Source organism: Gadus macrocephalus, chromosome 2 (assembly GCF_031168955.1).
Source record: "Gadus macrocephalus chromosome 2, ASM3116895v1".
Taxonomy (NCBI): Eukaryota; Metazoa; Chordata; class Actinopteri; order Gadiformes; family Gadidae; genus Gadus; species Gadus macrocephalus.
Window position 1 is genome coordinate 11,950,473 of NC_082383.1, and position 17,035 is coordinate 11,967,507.

Here is a 17,035-nt window from a genome sequence, read left to right on the forward strand (position 1 = left end):
TTGTATCGGTAATATTAAACAGCTTGGTTAAACAAAAGTCAATGGTATGTTAAAGCTAGTCGTTTGCATTTGGGTATGCCTGCTAGTGCCCCAAGACAAGACAAGGGATTTAAACAGGTGTTCCACTTGCAGGTGAGGGGAGTGATTCAGAGGAGCTCCACCTGTAGTCCAACACCAGCTCTCCTAGGCTGGTCTTCCTTGTTGCTTCTGATGTGCGTTCTATAGTGGGATGGGAGAGAGAATTTACCCCAGACTTTTCTGATATTTTTTGTTGTTGTGCCTATACCTACAGCATGTAGCAGCATTTATGGTATAAATGTATTTTAAAAGTTTGACCAGTTTCCCATTTGGTAGGTTTTGTGGTTTCAATCTCCCAGTCATCCACTCTGAGGCACTATTCTGTTCTAGGAAGACGTTCACAAACTAAATAATAAAATCCTCAGGCTAAGCTTCTGATTCCAAGTTTGACTTCTGTTTGCTAAGCATGGTTTCTTATCTAGAAGTCTTAAAAAAAGAGTCCAACAAATGACACAAATTAAAAATTAGGGTTAGGGTTAGGGTCCATGGATTACGTTCATCATACAGGAGTGCATATTTATAGTGTCAAAAGGGGTGTTATATCCCGTAACATTCTTTAAATGATCCCGGTAAAACATAGTATTAGTAATTGTAAATAGAAGCCTGCATATGTTCCTCGTTTAGTTATAACTACAAGCAAGGCTTTAGGTTTAGAAAAAACGAAGGGTTTCAAACCTCAAATCTATCTTTTTAGAAGAAATCCATAACCTGAGGCATCAGAACATGAAAGGAAAAACAAGAATCAAGATGTCATATGTGACATCCTTCAGAAAAACCTAATCCTCTTCCCTCTTCTGATGAAAGAAAAAAAATATTTTCCAGAATACTTTGTTGTGTAGTTTAAAATGTAGCCGCGGGTTCTAAAAAATATTTGTTCTAAAAATCAAATATTTAGCATCTCATCATTGCGAAGACATCTGGAAAAGCGGTGTGCAATTTTGTATCTAATAAGGCTGCTAAATGTACCCACTGCAACACAACTGGCTTTGCAACGCACACACACACACACACACACACACACACACACACACACACACACACACACACACACACACACACACACAAACACATTCACACAAACACATTGTTTGAAAGCCTATGTCAGGTGGATAAATATTATATACATATAAACATGACATAACATAACAACAGAGCTTTATGGAAACACATCATCATTTCTATCCCTTACTGGGACATGCCTCTAATCGCTTCCGCCTTGATTCCTGTGAATGAACACAGGATTTTGTCAAAGGATACTCTTCTATCTAACGAAGAAACATATTTTTGCTCTTGCCATGAAATGTTCATGACATGGCTGCCAATGAGTATGTGCAGAGCGTGTTGTCCTTACTGGGAGGGTAATGGAAATCCCCTTTTCACAGAGACAAGCTACTATGGGGAAGATGCTCTGTAGCATATAGCAGAGAATTTATGCTATTATGAGCACGGTAAAATCATATTGCGGTTGCACATTTAAATGTAATAATATTAATATTGCCGTGGTAGTTTTCAATGTAATAGTATTGCTGTGGGTCATTTAGATCACATAATTACATTTAAACAAACCGGCACAATATTGTTTTGTTGTGGCACATTTCATTTTGGATTTTATATATATATAATGATTTAACAGGACAAATCGAACCCTGATTATTCCTGAGATATTGCATCTGTAAATCATCTTGTGTTTATCACATTAAAGTCCTTTTTCACCGCTTCATCATTTATCATCCTGTCATTCGAGTTACAAACATTGTAGGCTTGTTAGGGAGATTGCGACTAGAAAAGAGAGAGAGCAAGAGAGCGAGAGAGAGAGAGAGAGAGAGAGAGAGAGAGAGAGAGAGAGAGAGAGAGAGAGAGAGAGAGAGAGAGAGAGAGAGAAAGAGAGAGAGAGAAAGACCTCTCTCTTTGGCTCTCTCTCCCTCAGAAGAACCACAAAGTGGGTTTAGGTGTGAGTGTGTGCTTGTGTGCCTGTGTGTGTGTCTGTGTATGTGTGTGTGTGTGTGTGTGTGTCTGTGTGTGTGTGTGTGTCTGTGTGTGTGTGTGCGTGTGTACGTTATATTTCAGGTGCCACAGGCGGAAAGACAGCCTGAAGGCTCCGAAGGCATCGGGCTCACCCGCATATCGAGCCCGAAAAGTCAATGATAGCCACAATGTTTGTTGGAAAATCTCTCAGAACTCCTCAACTTGCTCCTTGAACCCAAATATAGATTGTTTTTTCCCAAATGTTGCAATTCATTACTTAGTAATTGTAATGTTCTCAAATACGAGGTGGAGGCAGCGTCGAATCCACGATTTATTCAACCATCAAACTATTTAATTCCGATAGGAATAGTAACGATAACTCCAAACGGTAGGTAACTCCATGGTAACTAACTTAACGGTTTATTACTCTGCGAGACCCAAACATAAAACATAAACAAAGTAATCTAGCAAAGGGGCCATTCAACCTTTTCATTTAAACAGAACGTATTCTTTAGTGTTAATTAATGTTACCAATATGGTCACCGCATCCGTCTTAACGGAGATCAAAGGTGAGCTAGCCTCGATCGAACAACTAATTTCAGTCTTTTTACAGAAGCAAACAGACCTTGGCACAAGGCTTACCTCGATAGAGGAACCATGGCTACCTTGTCCTGGTGCCTCAACAGCGGGTGTTGTTCCGAACCCCATCCCAGGCCCTTCCAGCTGGTCCATGGTGGTGGCTGGTGGCAAGAGTGGACGCTCCTCTCCTCCTGTCCCTGCGCGCCGTAGTGGCGATGATCCAGAGTTGGAGCTTTCAAATTCCTTTGCTCCTCTGGCTGATCTCCCAGCGTCGTCTGTGTGGGTCCCTTGGCATCCTGACGACCTTAGCCCAGTGCTGTGCCCCTCACCTACTTCCTTCCCTGGACATCCAACATCGGTCTCGGTGAAACGAAATGGAAGCCGCAAAGCTACCTCCAACCAGAACAGGTCTCCAAGCGACGACTCCTTAAGTCCCCACTACATTTCAGACAAGCGCCCCAGGGTCTCCTCACCATCGTCGGAGGCCCCATTGGGTACCATGGCTGCTCCTGATGGCACCCTCTCCACTTGACTATGGCCTGTCGGGCCCTCCATCCACGATGTTGCCCCCCTCAGCTGCTGACGCTAACACTGTTGGCCCGGGTAGTCCCGCTTCTCAACTTCCACCGACGAAACCAGCAAGTACTATCGCTGAGTGTCCAACAGCTAGCAAAAACAACCCTGCTGACTCAGATAGCATGGAGTGCCTGCAACTTCCACCGATTACAGCTACCTATTATGTTGGTGACTCGATTGTTAGACAACTAACTATACCAGGTGCAATCACTTACTCTCTCTCTCTCTGGTGGTAGGGTTATTGACATATTAAAGCTCCTTCCCTCTGTCCTTAACTGGCATCCTACTGTCAACATTGTCATCGTTCACGTGGGAACGAATGACATCATGGCCAGAACTTCGATCAGACTTCAGGATGAGCTCGAAACTCTGTCACACCATAGAAAGCCTGGGGAAGCGCTGTATTGTGTCTGGCCTGATTCCATTCAACTTCAGAGAATCTGAACGCTTCAGTAAGCTGTATAGTCTCCATAACTGGCTTAAGAATTTCTGCCAGGCGGCTGGATATGACTTTATACCAAATTTTGATATATTTTGGACAAACTCTAGTCTCTATAGGCCTGATGGTGTGCACCCCAATAAAAAGGGAATCAAGCAGTTAACCATCAATTTTATTCAGTTTAATGCTTTTAGACATACATCACAACAGCATGACCCAATTCAGTCTGTTAATATACCCAGGTCTAATAGTATGGGTCCTGCTGATCCTTGCCCTCCCTCTCATGTTAATACAGACCTAGGGAACGCCACTGACCTTCAACCCTGTCTTATTGACTTGGACAATTCTAGTTCTTCTCCCTGCCTACAGATGGCACGCCTTAGTGTTAGATCGCCCTCTAAGAAGACATTTATTGTAAATTGCAATTATGAACTTCTTGAAGCATCGCCATCTGACTTTTCCTTCTCACATTGCTTTCGCTCAAATCAGAAAGGCAGCTCTTTTTTCCAATGTGTTACCCTGTAAGGATGTTTCTTTTGGTACTTACTCCACCTTTGAATACCTAGCTGTTGCAATGAAGCCACCAAACTGCTGTCTAATGGTTATAATTTACCACTCACCACAGAACAGATTAGATTTCATCTCTGAGTTTTGTGAGTTTCTATCTAATATTGTGACAAACTACGATTTTATTCTAATTTGTGGTGATTTTAATATTCACATTGATAACACAGCAGACTGTTATGCTATGCAATTCACTGATCAGTCACAATGTTTGCGCTTACACAGCACATTTCTGTACCTACTCACAATAATGTTCACACTTTAGACCTTGTTATTTCAAAAGGCCTAGACATTTCCATAACTGGTATCTTAGGTGTTGGGATCTATTACTGCTCTATTACTATTGTTCTCCAATCCTCTGGAATAGCCTACATTAGGAATTAAGGTCATCGTAATAAATTCTCTTTTAAAAAGGATCTTAAAACGTATTTATTTTCTTTAGCTTTTAATTCATTACTACAGGTCTTTGCCTTTAAACACTCCATTTTATTATTATTTTTTAGTTTGTTTTGTCTTTTCTGTTGCTAAGTGTTTGTTTGTTTATTTTAGATAATTTAATGACATCTCTCCACTCAAAGCACATTGTGTCCATGTATGCCACATGAAATGTGCTATATAAATAAACCCGACTTGACAAAATTTTGTTATCACCTTGCACCCTTAATCAAAACCTGTTCATTGAATGCTGCGCAGTGGACCCACACTTCCCCACTGCTTCGTTCAGCAAGGCTATGTATGACCTCAAAATTGCACCAGTGATTGCTGTTGCCTTTGCAGTTCACTCACACAAGACGACACAAGAACATATTACTCTTCCACTCTCTCTCTCTCTTCCACTCTCTCTCTCTATCTCTGCTCTCTCTTTCTCATTTACATGTGTGTTTAATATTCGACCATCTGCTACCCACTCCAACGCTGACCACTCGAGACAATGTGAGCGACTCGCGGTAAACTCTGACAGGACGATACGTAGAATATTCTTGCGATCACTAAAGCACCCCCAACCTCCTCCTGCTGCGGCTCCTCTCCCTTTTCTTACCATGAAAGTGTTGTGTGTATGAACAATAACAAAAGGTTATGAACAATTTCTCTGGTGGTTTGTTGGTGGTGGTGGAGAGAGAGGAAGGGGGAGGGGTTGGTGGTGCAGGGAGAGGAGTTGCTGAAAAATTCATAGAACCCTTGTTCAACAGGCGTTTCTATGGCAACGCAAGTCTGTCTCGGGCTAAAAGAAAAAAGAAACAAGGCCTTGATGCACACGCAGCGCTGAGCCCTGAAAGGGCCTTTGATTCTCTTGTGCACAGACACCAGACGCAGGCTGTACACACACACACACACGCGCACGCGCACGCGCACGCACACACACACACACACACACACACACACACACACACACACACACACACACGCACACCACCACCACCACGACAGTGCGAATCCATGCGCACGTGCAGAACTGCGAATGGATGTGTGTTCTTACAAGCACGGACAGACAGAAACACACAGAAACACACACACATAAACACAGAATTGTCTGCGCAAACTACCAAACGCACATATTAGTATTTTACCAGATATTATTTCATAAGACTAGGATCCAATGTGCTCAATTCAGCTCTTAATCCTATGTATCATCTTAAACATGTTCTGGCGGTGCCATAAACACTGAGGTGGACGACAAGTTAATAAAAAATATTGGGAGAGGTTTCACGTATTGCAAAGGATAACCACTGCTTTGATGTATTAGGTTTTACCCAGTGGGCATCAGACATACAAACACCCACTCAAACACACCCACACATATGTATATATTTATAAATTAGAATATGAACTGATATAAATACAGCCTGTGGGATTCTATGGCACCTTTTAGTTTTTCAAATCACATATTCACACATCCACAACCACATCCACACATGCACCCACATGCACATACACACGCACGCACACAGACACACACACACACACACACACACACACACACACACACACACACACACACACACACACAGTGCACCATCTGCCCTCTGTGGTTTCATAAATAACACTGATCGCTCGGAATGAAGGTTTTATTGAACAATTAGATGAGGCAGGCGCGTCTATCATACACCCTATTCCAGAGTTCAGGTGAGGTGTGGATCCGGCCAGTCCTCTGTTTGCCTGGAGACATTGTGGAGGGGGGCAGGGGCGGTCAGAACTGCTGAAAACACCAGCTTCGGGGTTGGAGTCAAGGTGAGGACCTCCTGCACGAAAGCGAAAGTGAAAGTGTGCTGCATGGACTTATGTGTGGAGTATGTCGTCGTTGTTCTCCGGATTATATTACTATGGTTCTTCCTGCGTAAAGGCATCTCACTCGTGTGTTGAGTGTTCTGTTTATTCTTAATTGATTTATTTTGAATGGAACTGAGAATGTTTGCTACTTAAACCTGCCACAGAATCGAGTTCAAGTGGTTTTCTCTTTCACAAAACACACTAATTCAAACACATACACATACAAATAGACACACGCACACATAAACATACACACACATAAACATACACACACATATATACATGCAAACACACACACACACACACACACACACAAATGTGCACACTGTCAGAAAACCATACAATTGCAGGCAACCATACATCATCACTTATAATTTCCCGATAAATGTTATCGTATAATCTATGTTAGACCATTTAAGTCAATGTTAGATCAATAAAAAAATACATAAATGAATATGCCTATGAAAAAATAAATACGGCTATTAAATAAATCTTAAAATAATAAATATGGTAATAAAACCAAATGAGTCAAAATTGTTAGGCTGAAGTTGGCACTGATTATCATGTTTTGTTGAGGGGGTCTCAAGACACGACGTTTGGGCGCCCTCTGTTGGGTCTGGAGGCAGCGACGGCGCTACACCGGGGCTCAGGGGTGCTATAGCCCCGGCAAAAAAATGTGTAGCCCCAGTTAAGCCCCTCTAGCATTTTAGCACTGTTTTGCAAATGTCGAGGATGATTTGAGAAATGTACCAAAGCGACTGAGAAAAACTGTAAAGGTTCATATGTATGCATTCTGTTCCAAATCCACGCTTGCGTGTTTGTACTGCGCCCGCCCCGTACCCCGTTTACCCTATGCTGCGCCTGCGTGTGTGTGTGTGTGAGAGAGAGAGGGGACAAGAGGGGGGAGGGCGGGGGGAGTCTTTTGTTTATATCACCTATTTGTTTATATATACTCGCGCGTTAAATAAAGGTTAATAAGGTTAGCTGCAAATGGATGTTTAAATAAGGCTAGCTGAAAATGAATCGTTGGTTGATCAAGAAAAGAGTGCAGGTAGAAAATGAAGAACCAATGAATGAAGTCTCCCAGACGGCCAACGAAGAAGAGGAAAAATGAATCTGAGAGAGGAACTCCTGAGCCAGGACCAGAAGGAGCACCAGGGCAGTCCATCGCTGCTATCAGCTCTACATCCCCCGTTAGCTGCACTGCTGACACAGACACCAGCCCCTCTGATTTAAGCCAGTCACCTGCTAATGAACCGAGACGGCCTCTTCTTCGGCGTTATCCGGCCACCAAAGTTGGACAGCAGGATCGCTATTTTAATCGTAGATGGTATGAGGATTACAAATGGCTTGAATATTCCATTTCAAAGGACCGTGTTTTCTGCTTTGCATGCCGCCACTTTCAACGTCCAGGAAATCATGGCGAGAAGGCAGCATTTACCCACAACGGCTACCAGAACTGGAAGAAGGCGACAAGTTCCTTCAAGACACACAATGTTAGTGTGGAGCATAAATATGCTATGGCAGTGTGGAATGAGTGGACTATTCGGAAAGAGTCTGGCTCAACAATTTGCAATGCTCTGAGTGATGGACATGCAAAAATAGTAAACGAGAACAGTGAGTATATGAGAGCAGTTGTGGAGTCATTGCGTTTCACCGCATACCAGGGACTTTCACAGAGAGGAGACACAGAGAATGACACGGCTGTCAACCAGGGAAACTTTCTTGAACTTTTACAGATGATAGGCAAATTTGACAAAACAGTTGCACAGAAAATATCTGACAATCCAAGAAATGCGAAGTACACACATCATGACATACAGAACGAAATACTGGACATTATGGCAAATATGATAAGGGATCAGATAAGTAGTGAAGTACAAGATGCTGAAATGTTTGCTTTGATGGTAGATGAGAGTAAGGACCTGAGTAAAACGGAACAAGTGTCTGTTGTGTTGCGCTACGTGAAAAATGATAAAGCTGTGGAAGAATTTCTCCATTTCACGCCAGCTGACGGTTTGGATGCAGAGTCACTTTTCGCTACAATCAAAGACACTCTGAGCAAATGTAACACTGCCTGTATTGCTCAGTGTTATGACGGCGCTGCAGTGATGTCCGGTGTTCACAACGGGGTCCAAGAGAAATTCCGAGAAGAGGTCCCTCAGGCAATCTACATCCATTGCCATGCACACCGCCTCAATCTAGTTTTGGTGGACTGTGTGAGAAACGTGAAGCCAGCGGGGGATTTTTTTGTTATTGTGCAAGACATGTACAAGTTTTTCTCAGGCTCATTTGTCCATGTCCATTTCGTTAAGAAGCAACGGGAACTTGAGCCCTCTCAGCAGCCCATTGAACTCAAGAAACTGTCCGATACGCGCTGGTCCTGCCAGTATCACTCGCTATGGGCAGTGCAAAAAACCCTACCCGCCATCATTGCATCGTTAAATGACATTAAGGCGCAACCAAATCCACGCAGATCCACTGATGCTCGGTCATTACTCGCACTCATTGATGCTGAATTCATCCTCCACCTTGTTCTGTTTGAGGATCTTTTTCGTACAGCAAAGTTCATGTCTGACACTCTACAGTCCCCCGAACTTTTGCTGGAGACTGCCACCGACCTCGCGCACTCAGTCATCACGGGCCTAAAAGAAAAGCGCACAGAGGACTCTTGGAGAGCCATATGGAGCAAGGCAGAGGCGCTCTGCACCAAAGTCGGTGTCGCAAAACCACCGCAGCTCCCACAACAGAAGAGGCAATCTCAACAACCTCACCATCTGCAGGACTATGTAGTTGAAGCTCCAGTTCAAACAGAGCATCCATGCATGTCCTCTCTGGATAAACTCCGAACATCCTCATTCTACCCTGTCATTGACCGACTAGTGAATGAAATGACACGACGGTTTTCAACAGAAGCAGGTGCCGTTCTCATGGGCACGTCAGCCCTCAACCCCGAAAATGCCACATTCCTTGAAAAGGAGAGCCTTGAGCCCATGGGGCAGTTGTATGGGATCAAAAAGGATGACCTGCTGGCCGAGGTGCACCAGATGCACCGGCTCTTGGAAAGAAAAAAAGAACAAGGTGAAACACTCAGCAGCACACTGGAATTTCTGTCCATGCTTAAACCTTACAAAGACTCCTTTGAGGACATCTATAAACTTTTGCGCATTGCTGTTACACTGCCTGTAACCTCCGCTTCATGCATGCGGCGCGTAAAAACCTACTTGAGGAACAGAATGGCAAACCTTCGACTCAGCAACCTTGCCTGCCTGTCCATCCACGCAGAAAGAACCAAGGCCCTGGATGTCCAGAAAATTATAGACTCATTTGCACTCAACCACAGCAATAGACGCATCGTCCTTCTGTGAGTTTTTTTTTTTTTTTTATCATTCAAACAAGCTGTTATGATGTTATGATGTTGTCAATGCATAGTTGTTTGTTTTCATTTAATACTTGTTGCAATTTGGATGTTTTGTCTGGTTATGGGCAGGCGCATGGTCGCTGTCCGGATCTGAATGTCACCTTCTCGTTGCGGCTGCACTTTGTAGTTAGAGTTTTACTATTAATGTAATGTAGCCTAAGTTATTATGTTGTGATCCGAGACAATATTGTCAATGCATAGTTGTTTGTTTTAATTTATTATGCATATGAAATAAATACTTGTTGCATTTTGGATGTATTGTCTGGTTATGGGCAGGCGCATGGTCGCTGTCCGGAGCTGAATGTCACCTTTGCACGCACGTGAAACATTTCCGCCATTGCCCCTTGTATTACATTCTCGTGCTGTGTATCATAGCTTCTTTTATTGAAGAAAAAAACCAAGAACCTCTTTATAAAGTAAGTGACGTCATGAAAATCAATTATTTTCTTAGCTACCCCACGTATCGGTCAAGCCCCCCCTTAGCACCGGGAGAGAAAAAATCCTGCCGCCGTCCCTGTCTGGAGGGCAAATAATTGAGTTTGATATTATCAGGACCGACTCGCTCTTGCTGTTCACATGGAATCAGGCAGACAGTAGACGACAAACCAGATTTTTTTTTTTAAACATGGGACGAGAAGTTAAGACTTTTGGATTTATAGTGATATGCATTGCTAGAATAATTATATACCATAAAAGTCTTTAAATATTTATATTCAAAATATCGTGGCGAACAGCATGGGAATGACCTGACGGGAGACCAGGATCAAAGCAGTTTGCAACTCTCGTGCCCAAAACACTGACACACCACACACACTCCCAGACAAACAGCCCCTTCTTCCCCCTCATCCTGGTCTCCCCCTCGTCACGTCTCAGCCGGACGTTGTTTGGCCTCCATGCCCCTAGTAGGACGCAAAAAGGTACCAGGGAGATGGTCGACCAAGTGTCTACCAGGCTTCAATCGGGACTGCAGCCAAAATACAGGCCCCTGACCAGGGCACACCGATAATGGAGAGGCTGGAGTGGTGGTCCTGTCACTGGAACAATCCGCGGTAGGGGTCTGGCTCGGGTTGCCGGCCGAGGGAAGTTGCGGGTCAAATGGTCAAGCTCACCACACCGGTAGCAGCAGCGGTCGGTTGGTTCAGACCAGGCCAGGCAACCCTCCTCCACTCCCTCCAGTCCTTCCTCGCAGTCCTGGCTGGGCCGGGTGGCAAGCTCCATCTCCAGCTCCGTTTCTCCCGTTCTGGACATTCCCTCTCCTTCTTCGCAGGCCACATCCCACTTCTGACCCCAGAGAGGAGACCAGGTTCAAAGCAGTTTACAACTCTCGTGCCCCATACACTGCATGACAATGAGAGTTGCCTTTATTTTTGACACACCCATCACAAACACGAAACACACAGCATATCCCCCACACCCAAGACTCCCTAGTTGGCATTGCTGCTTCCCCCGACCCTCCCAGGAACCATTGCGGCATCCGGTATGTCGACCATGGCCGTGATCGCCACAACATTCCTTTTTGCTGTCATGCTTTTCTGTCGGACTATTGCAGTTTTTAGATTATACTATACTGGCCTGACACACCAATGAGAAAACCAACTGATGCAAGCCAAGTTGTAAGGAGAAAATAAGAAAAGTCTCACTCACCACTCGCCACTTTGCTGACTGAGGTCCCCGATTTTGTAGAGAGAAGCCCATTCCGTGTTGCCGCGACGGCCAGGCCACGCGCCGGTGAGAGAGAGGTAAACAATCTACATTCACACAGACCGGACTTCAGCCAAACAGACAACGATGACGTCACTGCCCCGGAAGATCCTCAAGGTAAAGTGGGTGGCCAACCAAGGTCTATCCCAGAGATACAAAAAGACATTACAGCTCAAATAGAAGATGACTTCATGCAGAGAATGAGCATTGCAATGGAGCGTGCTTTTGGACATTGCTTAATAACTCAAAGGCACCATAATGTCCATGATTGGAGAATCACAAGGCTGTGTTATTAAACCACATGAAGCAGGGAGCCATGCTGATGCTAATAGATGCATGGCTACCAGATAGGACGCTGGCGTTGTTTGTTTGCCGCTTCTCTGATCACGACTTTTTTCGATTTTTGTGACTGATAAAATAGTTTTCCTGTGCTTTTTTTTCACTTTTATTTTTTCACTTTTAACAAGCTATTGTTACGAGCCCTTCCAGTTTTTCGGGACATTGATTTTTAGCCTCACCGACGTTGTTAGCTGGGTAGTTAGGCATCTAGTGTTTCTGTTACTGTTTCTGACGTCTTCCAACTGTCAATCTTGCCTCACCGGGAAAAGAGCCATCTGGTTCCAACAACTTATATCGCCTTGCCGGACAACTTTCAGCCACTCGCCTCCCGATCCCTGCTAGTGGGTCCCCCTCGCTCATCTATCGAGTGGCGGCTAACGCTAGGCTGCTCCGTCGGTCAGACCTGGTCACATCCATCCTCCTCACTCTGCATGGTCTCCCCACAGTCAGTCTTTTCCCTGGTCCATCTCCTCCTGTCTTGCCGTGGGTAATCCTGGTCTACACCGCTGTCATCCATCTCTGTGCACCGGGCCCGCGGCTAGCCACTAATCGCTGAGCTGTTGCTCCCTCCGCCCGGCAGCATCATGCTCACCTATTCGCCTGCACAGCTGTTTGGTATTTTCAACTACTCCCTCCCATCATCCATCTCAGTCATCAAACAACTTGGACTCCTACGTCGTCGCCGTTACATCCACAGGAGCTCCCGCCGTAGATTTGTTTTGTCCCAGCACGGTCTCTGCGTCCCATTCACCCGGTCACCTGCACGCTCCGTCACGCCCCTACCACGTCATCAGGACTCAGCTGCTTCCGGACCTTTCAATGCTGCCGTAAGGCAGCAGCTCACCAGGCAGGTGAGCTCCCCTCTGTCCTCCCGCACAGCTATCCTGACTAACCTCAGACCTCTCCAGCCTGCCCCGATCCCACCCCCCTCTGGCTGCGTCAACTTTGCCCTCCTCAACACTCGTTCACTCACCAATAAAGCCCCCATCATACATTAACTCATCCTTGACAACAACCTCGACCTCCTTCTACTTACTGAAACCTGGCAACAACCCAATGAATTTTTCTCCCTCAACCAAGCATCTCCCCCCGGTTTCAGCTACATCGCCAAACCCCGCCCCTCTCGCCGTGGAGGTGGTCTCGCCGTCATACATAAAGAGACCTATTTGATTAAAGAACTCACCCTCCCTTTAGTAGTATCATCCTTTGAATTCATTGCTTTCAAAGCCCCCTCCGCCACAACAGTTATCCTCATCTACCGGCCACCCAAACCTAATCCCTCATTCCTCTCTGACTTCACTGAACTCCTCACACTAGCATCAACCCTCTCTCCACGTCTGCTGTTACTTGGTGATTTTAATATCCACATGGACTCCCCCACTTGCGAGCTCTCATTTGAATTCCCCACTTTATTGGAAAATTTCTCTCTCGCCCAACATGTCACCTTCCCCACCCATGACAAAGGACACATCCTTGACCTTGTCTGCTCCATTAATCTCCCTGTACTTGACCTCCGGCCATGCCCCTTTCCCCTCTCTGATCACAATCTTTTACGGTTCTCCATCCTCTCCCCCATCTCCCGCCCCCGCCCCCTTAGAGAAATCACCTTCCGTAACCTAAAATCCATTGACCCCCACCATCTCTCTGACCTGCTCTCCTCCACCCTCCCCCTGGACTCAACCCTCATCTCACCTGATGAGCTCACAAACCACCTTAATGCTACCCTGTCTTCCTCCCTCAACACCCTGGCCCCCCTCAAAGCCAAAACTGTCTCCTTTAATACCTCCTCACCCTGGTTCACACCTGCACTCCGCAAATTGAAACAAACCGGCCGCCAACTCGAACTCTCCAAAAAAACCTCACTCACAGTCCACCACCAAGCCTACAAACTCCACCTCACTGCCTACAAAGATGCCCTCATCGCCGCCATGTCTGCATACCTCTCCGCCATCTTTTCTGACCCCTGTCAAAACCCCAGCACCCCCTTCTCCACAGTGAGCAACCTCCTCAAACCGCGGACCAGCACCCTCTCCACCTCCACCCCAGATCTCTGCAACTCATTCCTCCAGTTCTTCGCCGACAAAATCACTGCAATCAACCATTCACTATTCCCTGTACATAATCCCCCTGCACACTCAATGGCCCCTCCCCTACCCATCTCTCTGGACCTCCCAACACCTCCTCCCCATTGCCGTCTCACCCACTTTGACCTGGTTACCCCTCCTGCACTCTTCAAACTTATAGGCTCCTCCAAACCTACTACCTGCTCCCTTGACCCCCTCCCCACTCCCCTGCTCAAGTCCTGCCTCCCTGTTCTCTGCCCTTACCTCACTAAGCTCTTCAACTCCTCACTGTCCCATGGAACTGTCCCCTCTGCCTTCAAATCTGCTGCTGTCACCCCCACCCTCAAGAAACCTGGTCTCGACCCCTCCTCCCTCAGTAACTACCGCCCAATCTCCAACCTCCTTCCTCTCCAAAACCCTTGAACGCATCGTCACCACACAACTCCAATCCCATCTCCACGCCAATAACCTTTTTGAATCCCTCCAATCTGGCTTCCGACCCCTCCACAGCACAGAAACCGCTCTCCTCAAAGTCCTCAATGACCTCCTCACCTCTGCCAACTCTGGTTCCCTCAACTTCCTCATCCTCCTTGACCTGAGTGCAGCCTTCGATACTGTAAACCACACCATCCTGCTCACCAGACTCAGCAACCTCGGAATCGAAGGAACTGCACTGGCTTCACTCCTACCTCTCCGACAGATCTCACTTCATCCCTCCACAACCACACATCTGCCACAGCTACCGTCTTCACTCACTCTCTGGATGCAAAATAACTTCCTGAAACTTAACAGCAACAAAACTGAACTCCAAATTGAACTCCATTGGCTCCAAATCCACCCTCAGTAAACTCGCAAACCCCCCCACACTCACTATTGACGGCACCACGGTCTCCCCCTCCCCCCAGGCCCGCAACCTTGGCGTAATCTTTGATTCCACCCTCTCCCTTGAACCCCACATCCGCCACACTGTCAAAACCTCCTTCTATCACCTCCGTAATATTGCAAAGATCAGATCCTCCCTCACACCCCACGCTGCAGAAAGACTCATCCATGCCTTCATCTCCTCCCGCCTTGATTATTGCAATTCACTCCTCGCCGGCATCTCCACCACCTCCATCAACAGACTCCAACTGGTCCAGAATGCAGCAGCCCGTCTCCTCACTCACACTAAAGTGTGGCACCACATCACCCCAGTCCTCAAGAATCTCCACTTGCTCCCCATCTCACATCGGATCCACTACAAACTCCTGGTCCTCACCTACAAAGCCCTCCACCATATGGCCCCCCCATATCTCTCTGATCTTCTCTTCCTCTATCAACCCCCCCGGGCCCTCAGATCCTCGTCAGCCGGTCTCCTCTCCACCCACACATCAAAATTCCACAGCCTAGGTGACAGAGCCTTCTCCAGGACATCTCCCAGGCTCTGGAACTCCCTCTCCCAACATATTCGTGACTCTGAGTCCCTCACCATCTTCCAGTCCCGCCTCAAGACCTCTTCTCCTCTGCCTACCCCTAGATCACTCACTATCCCTAGCCCCATCAACTCAAACCTTTTTTCTTGTTTATCTATTTTTGTGCCCCTATGTAAAGCGCTTTGAGTGTGTGAAAAGCGAATATAAATTGAATCTATTATTATTATTATTATTATTATTATTAATAAAGCCAACAATGACTATGTTAGTTCCATGGCTGCCGCTGATAACCAACCAGGTGACCTGGTTCCGGCTCTGACTACTGCACTTACTGTTGCCTTGGTTACCCTCCACAAAACAGCACCAGACCCCGTCCCCAGGGGCAGCCGCATAAAATTGGGACGTAATGACGGCCTCACATCTTGGGAAACCTACTGTGCCCAGTTTGAGCTGCTAGCGGCAGCCAACGAATGGTCCCCGGCTGAAAGGGCTGTTCAATTAGTCACAGCATTGGAAGGGGAGGCAAGAAGAGTACTGTTGGATGTGACCACAGCCGACCTAGGAAATCCGCAAGCTATATTAAGTTCCTTAAAGAGGCGTTTTGGAAGCACCACTCCTGCAGTTGTGATGCAACAGAGGTTCAACGAACGGGTGCGGGAACCCAGAGAAAAATAAGGGGTATTTGCGGCTGAGCTGCATTACCTTGCACAAAGGGGATTACCCGATTTTGATGATGCAACACGCTTGGTGTTAACTAAGGCCCCGTCCACACGAAGCCGATTTCATGGCGAAACCACAAAGGTCTTGTACGGTTCGGCCTTCCGTCCACACGAAGCTGGTGAATCCGCTGACCGAAACCGTATACTTCTGAAACCACCCTCGGAGGTGGTTTCAAATCTACCCGGTTTCGTTTTGGATTCGTGTTGACGCCTGAAACCGACTGAAACCGTAAACCATGACGTCATCGCCCCAACCCTCGACCCTCTAGCCAATGACTGTTAAGCCCTCGGAGTCACAGAACTCACAACAAAAAAGATGATGGCGGACTACAGGCTTGTAATCGTTCTGCAGCAGATCATGTCCCTTGTTGGGTTGCTAAGCCATTATTTATTGAGACTGTTGACTGACTGTTTGTTTTTATGTTGTTAGTGGTTCGGGGGGCAGCCTTTATGCGCATGCTCGCCTCTTCTTCTTATTTAATTTTCTTCTGGATTTCTGTAGCAGAAGCAGCGCCCCTTATGGGCCTGGCATGTGTACTACAGCGTTTCTACAGATCTACCCGGTTTCGCTTGACTCCGTCTTTACGGAGATACTCCGAAACCGGATAGATCGAAACCGGAACGGTTTCGCCCATTTCGGCTTTGTGTGGACGGGGCCTAAGAAAGCCTTCATTCACGGCCTCTTACCCCTCCCATTGCGTAGCAAGTCCGACTCGCTGACCCACAGACCTTGGAGGCAGCACTAGATAAAGCATTGGCAGTGGAAGACATGCTCACAGAAGGCTTGGACTACCAACTCAGACAGGTCTCCGCACGGCCTAAGACCCAAGCCGTTCAGCCTCCTGGACCTACCCAGTACTCAACGGGCTACGAACGCAAAGCGGTGTCGCCGGACGACCGACAGAGCCAAG